At 42.3% G+C, this 16,658-nt stretch overlaps 1 protein-coding gene across 2 annotated transcripts in view; it reads left to right on the top strand.

The window, feature by feature from the left end:
- Nucleotides 1–16,658, top strand: part of LOC139694334 (uncharacterized protein ZK1073.1) — a 382,170-nt gene that overhangs the window by 236,073 nt on the left and 129,439 nt on the right. The window lies entirely within an intron of this gene.

Raw genomic sequence — 16,658 nt, 5'->3', positions numbered from 1 at the left:
TTTCAGGCGAAGAGCGTAATTATTTAAGCTGTATGGTGTAAACACCGTAATGTAACAATTGATTGATTTTACGTGATTGTTACCAAAGGGTGCTGATTCATAGCTTGTACAAAATTTTCAAACTTTTTTATAACAATTAACTCTAGTGGTCCATGAAAATATATATTTTGAGACCTCCTGTACAGGTATCAATCATTTTTACCAATATTTTTGACCTTTTTTGTACATATTTATTTATGTAATTTGAATTTTGTTGATAATAAATGTAAAAGCGCCACAAACCTTTGTGTTGAAATTGCGTGTTAAATAGCGTTGGATTAAAAATTGCCCAAGCAGTGGTATCGTGTTATCGAGGTTCATTTTATTTATTGTTTTTCTCGGTTAGGGCTCCGTGATACTATCAAATAATATGCATTGGTATGATACCCTGTAAGCCATCGGTAAGGTAATGGGTTGGTTGAGAGATTAGGAGTCGAGTCTACACCACGCTTGCATAATACGCAAAGAGTTGAGGTCAAGTACCGTAATTACGACGGTTACAAAATAACCTACATGTTTGGTTACAAATAAAAGTAAGTTAAAATTGTTAACTAGAAATTTATTTCGTGAATATGCGTTAAACCAAGTTGTGAATTTTTTCAGCTCTTGAATACGACCGGAATACGTTATTGTTTACCTACCAATTGCTTCTTAAAGGACTATTATTAACACCGTTATTACTCAATTTTAATTAAAACTCTCTTCGTTTGTCTATCAGTTCTTGATTTCATTTAATAAACCTACTTACGGGAGGACCAAAATTTGCTGTGGGATTTATAATTGTATTTATTCTGCTGTAAGAGAATATAATTTTTGCTATTTTTATTCAAGGTATTAATTTTTATATGCGGAGTATTCTGGAAACGAAACGGTTAATATGCACCGTTCTTTAATGGGTAATATGTGTGTCAATTGTTTATATGTTATCATTTGTTATGTGACCTTAGTTTACAAAATAAAAGTATCAAAATACAACAAAAGTATTGTGCTGGAGCATTGAAACTTTTCAAATATTTTCATGTAAGTTGGAATTTATTTTTGCGGAACTAAATGAGATTGCAGTCTTCCCCAGGTGTGAGAAGCTTCCGACTCAGTAATCAGGGTTAAACTGTAACGTAACATTTTACTATTTGTTTTCTTGGCTATTAGTCGATTTGTGAGTTTTCCGATGCAGAATTTAAACGCTAAAAGAACTGTCATTGTCGTAAGAAAAGCCCTATATTAATGCAAGGACCTCACTCGCAAGTATTCCGTCAAAATTCGGGTGACACCAACATAATCTCCTTGTTGGAGGCATCAAGATAACATCCAATCCGGTCAAGTCAGTTGAATGGGATGTGTTTGTAATGAGAATGTAATATTACTCGTACATTTAGCTTATTTGAACGGTGTGTGTGGTTCCTAAATCCTTTTACTCTTCTAATGACAGATTGGGTGAGGGAAGAAAGAGAATTTTGGTCCCTCCGTGACGAAATCTCTGTTTCTAATTGCATCCGGATGGTTCGATCTTCATGATGGTAAAATACAAGTTCTAATAATTTAGTGAATGTAGCTATAGTTATCCTGCAATGTCTTTGTACCTAAGCACGTTAACTTGTTGTTAACATATTCTACATCATTTGAATTATTTTAAATACATATTGCCAATAAAAATTGAAAAAACTTAAATTTTTGATGTTGCATACCTGGTGTTGGATCCCCACCTGCCACATACCTTATCAGTGAGCTGTAGGATACTATATTAAAAGTAGAATAAATTCTACGGCGTCGCAAATAAAATCCCGTACCTTCCGGTGTAGTCTGAATTCGTATTTGGAGGTACTTATAGCCATGCCCATCCTAGTTTTTCCAGTTAAACTGTCGCACTTCCTTACTTTGCATAGAACATTTTTGCCGTATCCAATTGATCGTCGTTTCATACTCTATACCCTCGTTTTTCCCCACCGGCCATTTAATCCGATTCCTTCGCTTTTCCGAGAGGAGACAGCGGTTGGACCCAGGCACCGTGTCATGCCCAGGGAATTCGCGGCGGCCGCAGTCTTCCAACAACGGGGAAAACTTCCGCCGCCCACCATCCGCCCGTTAGTTGGGGGACGAGGCGTGAAACAGAGCAAATGCCATTTTCGCATTAGTGCAATTGAACTTGGTGGGGGGAGGTAGTCTGGCTGGATCCCGCGTGTTTTCTCTCTCTCTTAGGCATCAGGCGTTGCTATGAGAGGAGTTGTGGAGAGGCTATCCACGATGCCAGACGAGACACTAGCGGGAATGGAGGTGGAGTCTTACACTCATGGGGTGACAGAGTCCTGGTGTGTGAAAGCGGTGGACGTCCGAGTAACAATCCCCTCCCACTTTCGACTCCCCAAAAGGTGACTTCCGATTGGATGGCCCAGGGATAATTGGACAATTTGCAAGTGTGATAATAAAATCCACCTCTGTTTATCCCTTTGTTTTTGACTCCAAGGATAATCTCCAATCGAATTCAGTCTCGCGGATATGGTGGAAATTACTCGTGAGTCCGCTGTTTTGCTGTGTCGAAGGAAGGAAATCACAAGTGATTCTTTTTTTCGAGTAATAGATAGTGATTTTTTTGCAACTCATTTTTTATTGCTCGAAAAGGCTTCCGTGAAATCGCAGTTCCGTGTTTGGAGTTGATTGATTTGAAAATTTTTGGACTTTTGCGCGAGAAAAAAAATCCCTATCCATTTAATTTCCGGTCACGAGTTCTGGCTGATCTAACGACCCCTGGCTGATCTAAGTGGTACCCATCTGGCTGAATCGCTCTTTTCCGTGAAGGTTTAAGACTTCGTTGCGAAGATAATGAATGCATCAACTTAATAAGACTATTGCAGTTAATGGAACATTCTACATATATTCATATGAGGAAAAATGATTGACTGTATGGAGATGATACATTTTGTATAGAATGCTGGAATCTGCATTGTTATCACCTTGATTCAGGAAGCACTTAATTGAAGAAATTTTTAGAAGGATTGACATAAAAGTTGGTGCAAAACGTGTGGATGACATATGCATCTGAAATAAATTAAAACCTAAACAAATACATTTAAGGAGTGCATTAATTTTATCTCTATTAGTGAATAGCTCTTTGAAATATGTGAAGTGTGATTTTTGTTTATTTAAAGCAATTCATTCTTTAGTCTTTGATTGGCTCTTCATTCCGTTTTAAATTCACGCAACGTAAATTCAGTGCTCGTAAATAACCCATAATATGGTCCTATGAATCCAAGTTTGAAATCGGTTTATATTGGCATCCACTTAAAAATCACCATAGAAAGGACATTCAGTAAATCATAAGTGGCAGTTAAATTGCATTGAAAGTCATCATTTGAAAAAAGCTCTTCGTCGCAAATGTTAATGTAGAACGTAGCTCGTGTTCTCATTTCGCGTTAATCTTCAAAGACTTGTTGTAGATTTATTAGGTGGATGCTTACAGCATCAAGATTTATTTTTTGCTTTGACTATTAATCCACCGTGAGGTTTTTGTGTCCATCACCACAATTCTAATCGATCATTCGGGATTTAATTTGTGAGGAATCTAACGTATTCGTCACCGTTGGCAAATCCTCGTGGTACTGAAACTCACCGTAATCCGGATATATCCTGGCTGAATGATGGGCCTCTCCGCTATGGGCGTATCCACAGGGGCCATACTTGTTCGGCAGCGGGGGGCTCCCATGAATTCCCATCGCAGGATAAAGCGTCCACAAATAGACGCTCGTGATCTCGTCAAGGGAGCCTCGCGTTCGAAGACGGTCCATGCGTCCCACGCAGCGGGTTGATTGATGCAACTTCTGAATTATTCCCCATCAAATTCCGGGGGTGGCTTTCACCCCAACTTCTCTCATCCTCTTTCGAGTAAGTGGCCAAATTTCTCCCTCCCTCCTGCTTGCCGGCTAAGTGGCGCGTCGTCCGGGGGATGGGAGAGAGTATGGGGAGTTGGAGGGGAGGGAGGGGTTAAATGAAGTTGACTCAATAGAGTTCCAGCTGAGATATCCTTTCTCCCTTTCCGTCTCTCCCTTTCTCTCTTTCTCCCTCCCCCCCACCCGATTCTCTCTTCCCCCTTTTCCAAGCTAGGGCCCGAATCACCTCTTCTCTCTCCGCCCGAGTAACTCTAGACCCGTCCGACCCTTCCCGGGTTCTCTTCCCCGCGATCCCATCCCGATTCTTCCTTACGCCTCTCTCTCCTTCCTTTCAATATCCTTTATTCTTTTTCACTCGTCCACGTCCAACCCCTCTAATTTCCTTTTCCTCCCCCTTCCCGCACCACCTCTTTTAATCTCCCTTTGTCTCGCTCCCATCAGTCCAACCACCTAACTTTCTTTTTGGCCGTCTCAAATGGTTTAGCATTGAGACCTTCCGAATTCTGCCTCCTTTACCCTCTGACTCTGCTAACATCCCCTCCCTTCCTCACCTCCCATTCCCTCTTTCCATCTCTCCCGCTCTTTTCAATTACAATTTTCCTTTTGATGATATTATTTACCACCGCCCAACGAAGGATCCGCAAATAGGCGTTTTCGTTTCGACGTTTCCTCCCGGACACCTCACACTTTTTCTATCCTCCACCATCTCTCCCTCTCGCCTTACCATTTATTTCCTTCTTTTACTGTATTATTCGAATCGGTGGCAGATTGGTCGCCGCGCGAGGATTATCCGCCGGAAAGGACCCTCGGCTGAACTTTGATCTTTGCGTCCGACCCTCTCTCCTTCTTTCACGCTCACCTCGCTCCAGCCTACACTCCAATGAGGCGGCGCGCGATGCCGCTTCGGCCAGATTAGAATTAGGTCGTGCCGTGATATTCCTCTTTGCAGTAATTTATTTGTTTTTTTGTCTCCAAAGCTGGGACAGGCTGCCTGAAACTTTCAAGTCCAATCGAGGTTTTGTGTTTTCATCAAATATCCTCTTTCGAATATCCTCATCCGATGCGGGCTATTACAAAAGAGCAAAGCTCATTAATTAACGCGACGGCTAGTTTTAATGGTGAGTACGGAATTCACCTTGTTCGAAGTCTTTTAGCGTATCAATTTATTCACCATGTGTCCGCGGCCTTCGTTTCCCTGTGCTGCGTAAGCTTTTCTTTTTGTACTAGTTTCCTAGAGGGTCATGCTTCGTATCCAATAAATTGCGATTCTTGGGTGGAGCTTATTGTGCCTAGAGTCGTTACACGTATTGTTACATGGACTCTCTAACATGTAGCATAACACTCCACTAGGCTAATACCACCTGAATAAATATTCAGCTGTGGTATTATGTGAAAAAAGGTCATCTCGAATTAAACCAGAGTAATTGGTGAGGGCTGGTTTGATGGATGAGGGTAGAGCCCATCTGAAACAAGCAGCTTGGGTGAGGTTGAAGGTTTCCGGAGGCTTCACCCGGAATCGAACCCGGAATCTCCGGTCAGTAGTTCTCTACCGAGTGGACTGATATGTCTCATTAAAGGTAATCAAGGTAATTGGATTCTCTCTTCCGTATATTTTGAAAAGTTTGATAAAGGTTGTGGGCTTGAGTCCGTCTCCAATGTCGTATATCTAGGACGAATGAACTTCTGGGAAATTGGATGCATAGGAAAATGTATGCAAATTAAAATTGGAATATGGATCATTTAAAGGCTTACGGCTTGCGATAAAATGTCCTACGTGTATTGAATAATTTAATTCCAGATTTATGCACATATGCCTATGTATTTTGGTGCATTTATTAACGTTTTAGAGTTTTATATTAAATTTCAAACCGGTATTTTATGCTGTTAGGATTTAGGTTTATTTCAAACATTTTATTTCAACTAAATTTATTCCATTAGTGTGATGAAACTTTTATCGCATGGACATTTTTCGTGGGTGTGTGTGTGTGATATTCAGACATCTAAATCAAATTCCAAAGAAACTGCGGGAGATGCCGCAACAGTAACTTTTAACGGAGTCATCCGCTAATGTGCATTTTAATGCAACAATTTCAGAGCGTAAAAATCATTCGCCTTGACTGGGACTCGAACCCAGATCCCTCAATATCCGGTCGAGTGCTTTAGCCACTTAAGCTACCGAGGCGTCCTCTTAAACTCTGAAATTTTGGGGCTTCTAAGGAACTAGATGTTATGACGAAATACCGTACATACAATGTCACATGCATTCGTAGTCGTGCGCGAGGCGCCACTGTCCACGAGGTTAAAAGCCAACTTTAAACACGTATGGTGTTTTCCCTTTGACAAATTCCAAAGAAACTGCGGGAGATGCCGCAACAGTAACTTTTAACGGAGTCATCCGCTAATGTGCATTTTAATGCAACAATTTCAGAGCGTAAAAATCATTCGCCTTGACTGGGACTCGAACCCAGATCCCTCAATATCCGGTCGAGTGCTTTAGCCACGTTAAAAGTTACTGTTGCGGCATCTCCCGCAGTTTCTTTGGAATTTGTCAAAGGGAAAACACCATACGTGTTTAAAGTTGGCTTTTAACCTCGTGGACAGTGGCGCCTCGCGCACGACTACGAATGCATGTGACATTGTATGTACGGTATTTCGTCATAACATCTAGTTCCTTAGAAGCCCCAAAATTTCAGAGTTTAAGAGGACGCCTCGGTAGCTTAAGTGGCTAAAGCACTCGACCGGATATTGAGGGATCTGGGTTCGAGTCCCAGTCAAGGCGAATGATTTTTACGCTCTGAAATTGTTGCATTAAAATGCACATTAGCGGATGACTCCGTTAAAAGTTACTGTTGCGGCATCTCCCGCAGTTTCTTTGGAATTTGTCAAAGGGAAAACACCATACGTGTTTAAAGTTGGCTTTTAACCTCGTGGACAGTGGCGCCTCGCGCACGACTACGAATGCATGTGACATTGTATGTACGGTATTTCGTCATAACATCTAGTTCCTTAGAAGCCCCAAAATTTCAGAGTTTAAGAGGACGCCTCGGTAGCTTAAGTGGCTAAAGCACTCGACCGGATATTGAGGGATCTGGGTTCGAGTCCCAGTCAAGGCGAATGATTTTTACGCTCTGAAATTGTTGCATTAAAATCTAAATCAAATCCAAATCCGCTTGCTTTAATGAAGTATTCTTCGAGACATTCTTGTTCCGTTACAACAATTCCACTCCTAATTGTTTATATTGATCATTAATGTACCTAAATTAATGTATTTTTAATTAAATAGCCATTTCAATTGGGTTTGAATGCACAGTTTGTAGCTCACTGTAATATATCCCTAATAGCATTTCCATTATCATTCGATTGGACGAATGAGTGGACAGTTCGAATCATTGGCCCAAAATGAAACTAAAAAAAATATGTGAGAATAGTGCTGATTTTACATGAAACTGAGGAAAATCGCAAAAACCTTTTAATGGACGAGCACTGCTGTTTTCTGGGTGGATTACTTTTATGGAACAGCTCTACGACTAAATGCTACTTTGAAAATAAAATTGGCTAATTACCACTCCTCATTTCACCGACGGGCCTTTTGCGATCGCAATCGTGAATTCCATTCATTTCCTTCCTCCTCTCTCCGTCGACTCGTGTGGCAGGATGGAGGGTGGGCGTCTGTCTTCCCTGATGCCATTTTTTTCCGCTTGCCTCCCGTTACCCCTTTCCCTCATCCCACCCTTTTCCCTCACGCACACTCCTCATCCCTTCCCCGCCGTGCCTGGGTTCTCTTCAATCCATCATCAACAAATCCAGACTCTCTCTCACATCTCGCAAAACGCTCCACACAAATGGAATGCATGGAAAATCTCCGATCTCCGGTCGTATTCGGCACATCTCCTCCCCCATTATCCCTCCGCCTTCCCACGTACCAACCTCCGCTTTCTGCTCCTACCCTCCCGTTTTATCCCACCTCTCTCACCCAGTCGTCGCTCTACTGCCTCCCTTAACGGATGCCCTCGCCTTTCGGAACGGCCTCAACCCTCCTGTCTTTCCTGTCTCTTCTCCTATCTTCCGCTCTCATAGAACTACGCACTGCCGTCTCAGTTCAAAGATATCTCAAGCTGTTACGAATCTAGTGCTTGGACGGCTTATTTTTTCTCGATTATTATATTTGGTCTGCCACATAAGTCCATCAAAAAGGCAAACATTGATCAATGGGCGTGTTAGTCTCGGTAATTGTAGTATTTCCCCGAATAGTTTCCTTATTTCTTGTACAGTAAAATTATGGCTAAATGCCAGAAAATTGTGGGTGTTTAGTTTCGTGGTCTCTGTTTTCGTTTGAGCAACAGGCTACAGCGGCAAGCCGTAGATTAATATTTTGACTCGTCCCTTCTGTTTTGAGAATATGTAGGTCATACCCTCCTCCTGTTGAAGGGAACGTAGTGATTGGCATTCCGCACATCCTGTGGTATATGCAGCGAGCGAAACGCACAACGTTCAGTGTTGACTTCGCAAATTCTGTAAATGTGGTTTTCCTGCTTGACAAATTTTACTTCTTTCAGAAAAATAACGCGATCTCAATCATATTCTTGAGATTTTTATTCTGAACTACTAAGACCACAGTATATTTTTCATACAATACACGCCTTTCGAGCGTGTATTGTATAAAAACTCGGAAAATTGCCTCTGTGTGATTATCATTCCCGTTATCAATGATTCATTAAAGTGAGGCAATTTTTCAGGCGGATGGAAATGATTATAGAAAGTATGTGCCATGGGAAAATGTGCAATATAAAAGGAAATGATTGAAGGTCGAGTAGAATTGAAACCTCACTATTATTTAAAAATCTTTTATGAAAGTGATTCCGAAAATGTTATATTTTTTACGCAGGGTGGATTTTGATTTGCGTCGTTCGAGAGCCATTGCAATGCTGGCTTAACTGGTGGGAAAATTTATGAGTGCGGAATTTTTTTCTCCTTTGTCTCCTGTGTATATCTTGCTTTGTGCCTCCTTTTTTGTAATCGTATTTATAACGGTGGTGTAAACTGATTGAGAGGCGACACTGTTGTTTCAGATTCTCGCCATAAATAAAGTAATTTCCGCGTCTCTGTCGCGATCTCTTTCTCCATTTAGAGTCTATGCCCTTACGCCATGTCTTTCATCTCGTGTAATCATTCTCCCTCTAACCTTGCCTTCGTTTCTTCCTCTCTCTCTCTCTTTCTACCTTTCTCTATCTCACCTGACCATCTTCCTCCACCATCCAACCGTTCAAATAACATCCCGAGGTCCCTTTCTCCACTTGTGCGTGGTAACCCAAGCTCTCCATCATTCATTTCGCTTCTATCTTCTTCCGAAAACAAACCCACCATCTCTCCAATCTTCCAGTCGTCTTAATTTTCCTCATCAACCCTCCTCATGTCCCTCTGCCCGACTGTTTCTATACCTCTTGTCTGCCCTTTCTTCCGATTTTCCCCCAAAATCTCTCTGTTTTCCTCCCCTCCGATTTTTCCTTTCTTAGTATCATGTGTGAGCAGTCTTGGACCCCGTTCCTGTGATCTACTCGATTTACCTCTGGATGCTCCTAATTTTTTGTTTTCATATCTTCTCTCCCTTTCGTTCCTCCGCAATTGCCATCCCCCGTTCCATTTCTCGAATGTTTCATTTTCCCATTATTTGTCTTTTTTTTAATAAAATAAATTCCTTGAAGCGCGCATCTGTTTTTGCGGGTAACCTTCCATTTCGTCATTTTCGGCGGTGCGAACGTCATATCTACCTTCGGTGGCCGACAGGCAGGCCTTTTGCTCATTTGCATCATTTTGCTTTAGAATGATTCGTCATTTTTTAAAAAGTAAATGTTTGTTTCATTCTTAGTGTTTTAATTCATTAATGTATTTGGATTACTCTTCAGTTTTTTCATTTTCATTATTTTCCTCTCTTCCATTTCCCACCTCTTTCACTTTTAATCTCTTGGTCTTGTTTTTGCTCACGCGCCCGCATGACGCCAAGCACGGGTTTGGACGTTTTAGCACAAAAATGACCCTTTCGACAAAATGTCGAATCAATTAATAATTGTCTCTCTCTTGGTGGGGTAGCTATACTGGCACGCACAAAGCCCTCTTCCCTCCCCCCCCACAATCTCTGCCCACCTGAATGAGCGCTCAGCATTTATTAGCTCAGGCGACGAATTTTCGTTTGTGTGTTTGGCGGAGGGAGTTTAAAAAAAACCGTTTCCGGTCTCGTTTCATCTTTCACATTTCCAAATATACTGTCTCTTTAAAAGCTCAAAATAAAAAAATATATATATTTGACATTTGAAAACGGTAGGTGTGGGATATCTCGGTCTCTCTTTGAATTTTACTCTAATCTCTTCTTTGTGGAATTTATTACTAGCAGTGATTTTTCGCCACTTCTGAAAGGCAAAGAAGTTTCTTTTATTTCATGAATTACGTGGTGTCATCAGGAGTGGCAAAAATAGCCCGAATGCGTGGAGGGTGAATGGTAAACCTGTGTGAATCTGCACCTTGATCGTGCTGACCTACCGCGGTGCTTTCATGTTTCTCGCTGTTGCTCTTAAGTTGAAGTTTATTTGGGCGGTCTATGATTTCAGGTTTTGCGGAAATCCGTCGTTCGATGTTTAGTTATCACTTTTCCCAATAATTCCTTCGGTGCAAATGTGTCAGAGAGAAATCTGAAACATCTTAACTATTTTGGAAAGGATTGTAGGCGAAATAAAACTTTGGTCTTGATGCGAATTCTTCACTTTCGTAACAAGAATTTAAACCGCAAAAGGAGGCAAAAGAAATTTTTTGTGGAAGAATTCAATATTAAAGTAAGTTTTGCAGATGTTGATTGATAGATATATGTAGAAACTAGCTTTGGAGTAAGGTATTCATTACATTGAAATTGAAGGAAATAGTGTCCCCAGGTTCGACGGGGTGGTTAGTATTTTAATGCTTCTAATTCATATATGTATAAACCAAAGAATTTTTGTAATTAATATAGTGAAATCAACAATTTAGGAGTGATAACATAATGAGATAGAGACGTTCGAACACTGAAAACTCAGTCCTGTTTTCTTGCATGAAGTAGGTGCAGATCGACGAAAGTCAAAACAAGGTCCTTTCATACTTACAGCTTGTACCAATATTATTTATTCGTAGAAGGATTTAACTCGGTTCTCGTATAGGTCATAGTGTGTGTAAAACCTGTTATATTTATTTCAAATGACACACCAAATTCTTATTAGGATGGGGATAGAAAGTAGTATTTAGATGTTCCAAATGAAATTATGAAACACCACCCTAAGTTTCGGTGAAATTCATACATACATATATTATATATGTTACGGTAGTGAAAAAGAAAGGGTTGAACCTTCGCTATTGATATCACAGGGCAGTCTTTGTTCCCACTCTCTGTCTTCAGGGGAGCCAAAGTTCTTAGCTCTAAAAGTAGGAAACTTGAAAATGCCCCGGCCCCTAAATGCCTTCATCCATCTCCCACCCCCTGCCTATTTTTCTCCCTCTACCCTTTATTCCTCCCATAGTTCTCACTGCTCAGCTTCCTTACCCCTTTAAAAGTGCCAATTCTCTCCCTTGCATTCCTCAACCCTCCCTCGCACCCCTTATTCGTGGCGTCCCTTTTTCACCCTCCTACGTTTATCTATCCGTTTGGCTCCCCATCTCTCTTCCCACATCCCCTCTCCCTCTTCAACCCTTTCGCTCCATTCCTCTTCTCCCCTCGTGCCCCAGTCCTTCCTTCATCTCCCCCCCTGCATCCCTCTTCATTTTCCTGGCCTCAGTGCTTCTCCTTTTTCTCCCTCCGAAATGTTCGCCCCTCCTTTCCTTCTCCCGACAATTCCCCCGTGTCCGAAGCTTGATTTCTTTCTCCACCCTCTCTCTCGATATCTTTCTCTATTTTTCTCTCTCTCTCTCCCTTTCTCTATTTTTCTTACATCTCTCTCTCTCTCCTTTTCTCTTGCCTTCTCTCCTTCCTTCCATCTCTCTCTACCCCTCTGTCTATTCCTCTACCCTCCTATCACCCTCCCAGAGGTGCTGCCACCTATACTTTTGCAGAATCCGGGCCCCGGAAGTGTGGGACCGCGGCTTGCCGGAGAGGGTAGGTAGCTCCGATGGGTGCATTTTTCATCTCATGAATGTAGCTGTACCTCATCGTCACATTTACTCCTTAGAGATTATTTTTGCTGGTCTGTTCATGAATAATTACTCCGTCATACTACCTTGATCAAAAATTTCCCGGAATTTATTCAGAAAATTAAAAATACAAGTTTATTCATCTAAATCTATATTGTCCCCTTCAAAGTAATCCCCATCGACTGCAACACACTTATGCCAGCGCTTGATCCAATCCTCGAAACATTTTTTATATTCGGTTTTCGGTATGTCCATCAGTGCTTCCTGCGATTTTTCCATTACTTCCTCTCGGCTGCTAAAACGCGTTCCCCGTAATGGTTTTTTAACTCGATTGAACAGAAAGAAGTCACAGGGAGCCAAATCAGGTGAATTCGGTGGCTGTTGGATGGTATTTGTTGCATTTTTCGTCAAAAAATTACGAATAATGATAGCACTGTGCGACGGTGCGTTATCATGGTGCAAAATCCACGAGTTTTCTGCCCACATTTCTGGTCTCTTTCGGCGAATTGCTTCACGCAAACGTCTCATAACGCCCAAATAATACTCTTTGTTTACTGTCTGGCCTTCTGGCAAAAATTCATGATGCACTACACCGGCGTAATCCATGAAAACCGTCAGCATTGCCTTCTTTTTTGACTGAAAACGACGTGGTTTTTTTGGTCTCGGCTCATTTGGTGAACGCCATTCACTTGCCTGATGTCTGGATTGCGTGTCGTACTCATAAACCCACGTCTCGTCTCCAGTAATGATCCTTTTGATGAATGTGGGATCGGATTCAGCCTCGCAAATCATGTCTTTTGCGACGTCAACACGGTCTCTTTTTTGCATGAAATTGAGGTCTTTCGGCACCAACTTTGCTGCTACACGACGGAAACCCAAATCATTAACCACAATGTCTTGGGCGGATCCATAGGCAATGTTCAAGTCCTCCGCTATTTCTCTGATGGTTAATTTGCGGTTATTGACCAACATTTCTTTTACTTTATCAATTTTTTCACCGACTTTCGATGTCGATGGTCGCCAACACACACAGAGATAGATGTACTCTTGGCTACGTAACTTTTGCAAATGTCAAGTTATGACACTAAGATTTAAAGGGAATATCAACAACAGATGTACCAATTTAACAAAAAAAACAGAACTCAAATCGGAACGATGGGAGCGCCACACGGTGGTTATTCCGGGAACTTTTTGATCAAGGTAGTAGTACGCAATTGTAAATGGCGTAACTTTGTGGAAATCCTTTATAATGCCTAGGAGGGCAAAACACTCTGACATTCGACACAAATATAAACTAACTGTGACTGAACAAATTGAGTAGCTTCAGGCGTGATTTGCTGGAAGTTGAACATACTGAATAACTGATCGTAGCAATTTTCCACTTGATACATTATTTTTATTGATACATTATCAAGTGGAAAAGTGCTACGATCAGTTAGTCATTAACTGCGACTGGTTTCGATACTGTTTCGCCAGATGATGATACACTGTATCGAAACCGGTTGCAGTGAATTTATATTGGTGTGGAATTGCGGCTTGTTTTTCTTTCCTACGCATCCGTCATAGTAGTTTTTTTATTTTATAACTTTTGTTGTTCTCATTGAATATTTGAATGATCTCGTGCATAAGGAATGATATGTTTCATGGTTATGTTTTCACTTTTAATCCAAGAATGGGATACTTTTGGAAGGTCGAAATATTTTAAACTACGTCAATGAACACGGATTACGGCAGCGTCCGTGCGTGGCACAAGTTAAATTTGGTTAAATTTATTCAGTGGGTTGTCTAAAGATGCTGTTGCAGTGAATATTTATGTTGTATGTATGTTACCATAGCGTATAGAGATACGTGCCATTTGTGGGTACTTTTCGAAAGTAATGTTAACGCCTATTTGCTGTGAGCACTCAGATTTTTTAAAGGTCCATACTGAGAATAAGAAGCTATGGGATCATTGATTCTTTCGAATTATAATTTAGCTTTGTTCTTGATAAAATTTTTCTTACTGTTGTTACAATAAGATAACCTAACACGGCAGATATGCTGATTTTTTTCTCTCTCTAGTTTATTTGAGATATTTTTACTCACGTATTGTGCCTCAAAATTGGTGCTTTAGGTATTTCATTTGGGAAGTAGAATGTATTCATGAATGTATTTAGTATGATTTTCCTGAATAGCGATTGGGTTCTTTATCTCTAAGTATTGTTCATACCTACATAATTCGATTACGCTGGCATTCTTCTAGTACAACCCAACCCAAGCTGTAATAAATAGAGATAATTCATTTTCCGCGTCCCAGCGGAAAGAATAAGTTTTTTAGCTGGAAACATCATAGTTACGTAATTTCTGTCAAGTTTGATCTGAAGAATAAGGCCGGGAGATTATATATATATATATATATATATATATATATATATATATATATATATATATATATATATATATATATATATATATATATATATATATATATATATATATATATATATATATATATATATATATATATATATATATATATATATATATATATATATATATATACATACATACGAGGGTCATCCGGAAAGTAGTACCCGTTCGTGCCGCATGAAGTGCTGACGACGCGAGTAGCCGCTGGACGAGGTCAGATAGCTTCAGTGGCTTGTCTGCCTTCTCTGAGCCAAGTTGCGTGACGCTAGCATTGCCTGTGTTGTTTCTGTGATTGTTTACAATGTTTAAAAAAATTGAGAACGCCGCCAGTTGTGAAGTGAGGGCAGTGATTAAATTCCTCAATGCAAGAAACGTTCGCCCATGTGATATTCATCGCCAATTAAAGGAGGTGTATGGAGACAATGTAATGGACGAGTCGTCTGTTCGGCGGTGGTGTCGCAACTTCAACATGGGGAGGGGGAACACACACGACGATGAGCGTTCGGAGAGACCGTCTGTCATTACAGGCCAACTGGTGAGCTCAGTTGACGAATTCGTGAGGAACGATCGGCGCGTCACAATTGATGACATCTGTGAGCATTTTCCCAATGTTTCTCGAACAATTGTTCATGAAATTGTTAAACACCATCTGCATTATGCAAAAATTTGTGCAAGATGGGTCCCTCGCGTATCTCAATGAGCTGGCGGCGAAGGACTATGCAGCAGGAATACAGAAACTTGTCACACGTTATGACAAATGCCTTAATTTGCTTGAAGATTATGTTGAGAAGTAGTTTAAAGTATCCTCTTTCAAATAAAATTTTTTATGTTTGTTAATATTTACTTTTGTGTCTTTATTTCACGAACGGGTACTACCATCCGGATGACCCTCGTATATTATTAATTGCGCCCCTTCTGGTTTGTCCAGCATCCCTGCAATTAATGTAGCCACCTTATCACGTTACCCGGCAAGTCGAGTTAGGTTCCCCGGGAACCCTCACCCTTCCTGACTGCAACGCACCACCCCGCAATCCCGGCAGCAAGGGAGCGGAAGGAGGGGGGCGAGAGAGAACGGTGTGTACCGCCTCGCCCCCATGGGCCCCGGGATCGGCCGGGGGACGCGACCAGCGGCACAGCGGCGGCCCCCACGGCGCGTTCTCCCGAGCGAGTGCTCGCGCGATGTTCTCTGGGTTAAGGTGGGCGCATCATCCTCGGGGCGGTGGGGTGGCAACCCTGGCCGAAACGCCCGCCCGTGCATGCAGCCAGCCCACCCACTCCCCTCTCTGTCCCATCCCCCACACACAACCACGGGGCGGGGATGGGAGGGAAGAAAGAGAGAGGGAGAGACCTCTATCTTTGTCTCTCTCTCTCATTCCGTTCCTTCCCTCCCTCTCCCCTTTCTCTCTCTCTCTCTCTCTATCCCTCTCTCTCCTACCCTCTTTCCTTCCTCCGGCCGAGGGGTAGAGCGCATGCCCAGCCCCCAGATGGTGGCCCCCCGCTTCACCCTCCGTCCGCCATACCTCCATCCTCGTGTGAGGGGCAAGGGAGGGGTGGTTTCGGGAGAGGGGGCGGGGGAGTGTGGCGAGGGGAGCGAAGGGGAGAGGGGGGGGAGTGTGAAAGCGGGGGAGTGGAGAGGGATGAGCTGTGCGTTCTGTTGCCGGGTGGTCTGCGAATGGAATGAGGGGGGAGGATAGAAAGGGGTGTTTGCGGAATGAGAGGGGTTGGGAAATAATATGGATGTGGGGGAGGGACGGGTGGATTGGGTCGTAGTATGAAAGCAGTAGTTGGGTCATTTTTTTCCGGGTTTGGGATATCGAAAGGGTGAGAGTGTGTGTATTTGTGTGTGTGTGTATTTGTGTGTATTTGTGTGTTTTGTGTGTGTGTGAACATGTGTATGGGCGTGCGGTTGTGCGCGGGTGTGTCGTGGAATTTTGAATTTTTTCCATGGGGATGTGATGCGGAGGGGGTGGTAGGGAAATTTTTTTCCCCTTGGTGGTCCCTTTTGTTGGTGGTGGTCCTGAGAGGGGTGATGGAGGTGGTGGGGCGGCGCAAGGGGGATACATACAGAGGGGAGGGGCGGGGATGGATTCGCGCGATTCCATACGCCCCCTTTTCACGAGGGTGCGTTCTCGGGAAGAGTGTGGGAAAAGTGAGGAGTCACCGCGGACGCCCCAGTGTTGTCCG

Source organism: Hetaerina americana, unplaced genomic scaffold, assembly GCF_022747635.1.
Source record: "Hetaerina americana unplaced genomic scaffold, ioHetAmer1.1.p SCAF_5, whole genome shotgun sequence".
In the NCBI taxonomy this organism is placed as follows: domain Eukaryota; kingdom Metazoa; phylum Arthropoda; class Insecta; order Odonata; family Calopterygidae; genus Hetaerina; species Hetaerina americana.
The sequence above is the reverse complement of the archived record's forward strand: the minus strand, read 5'-3'. Positions and strand labels throughout refer to the sequence as shown.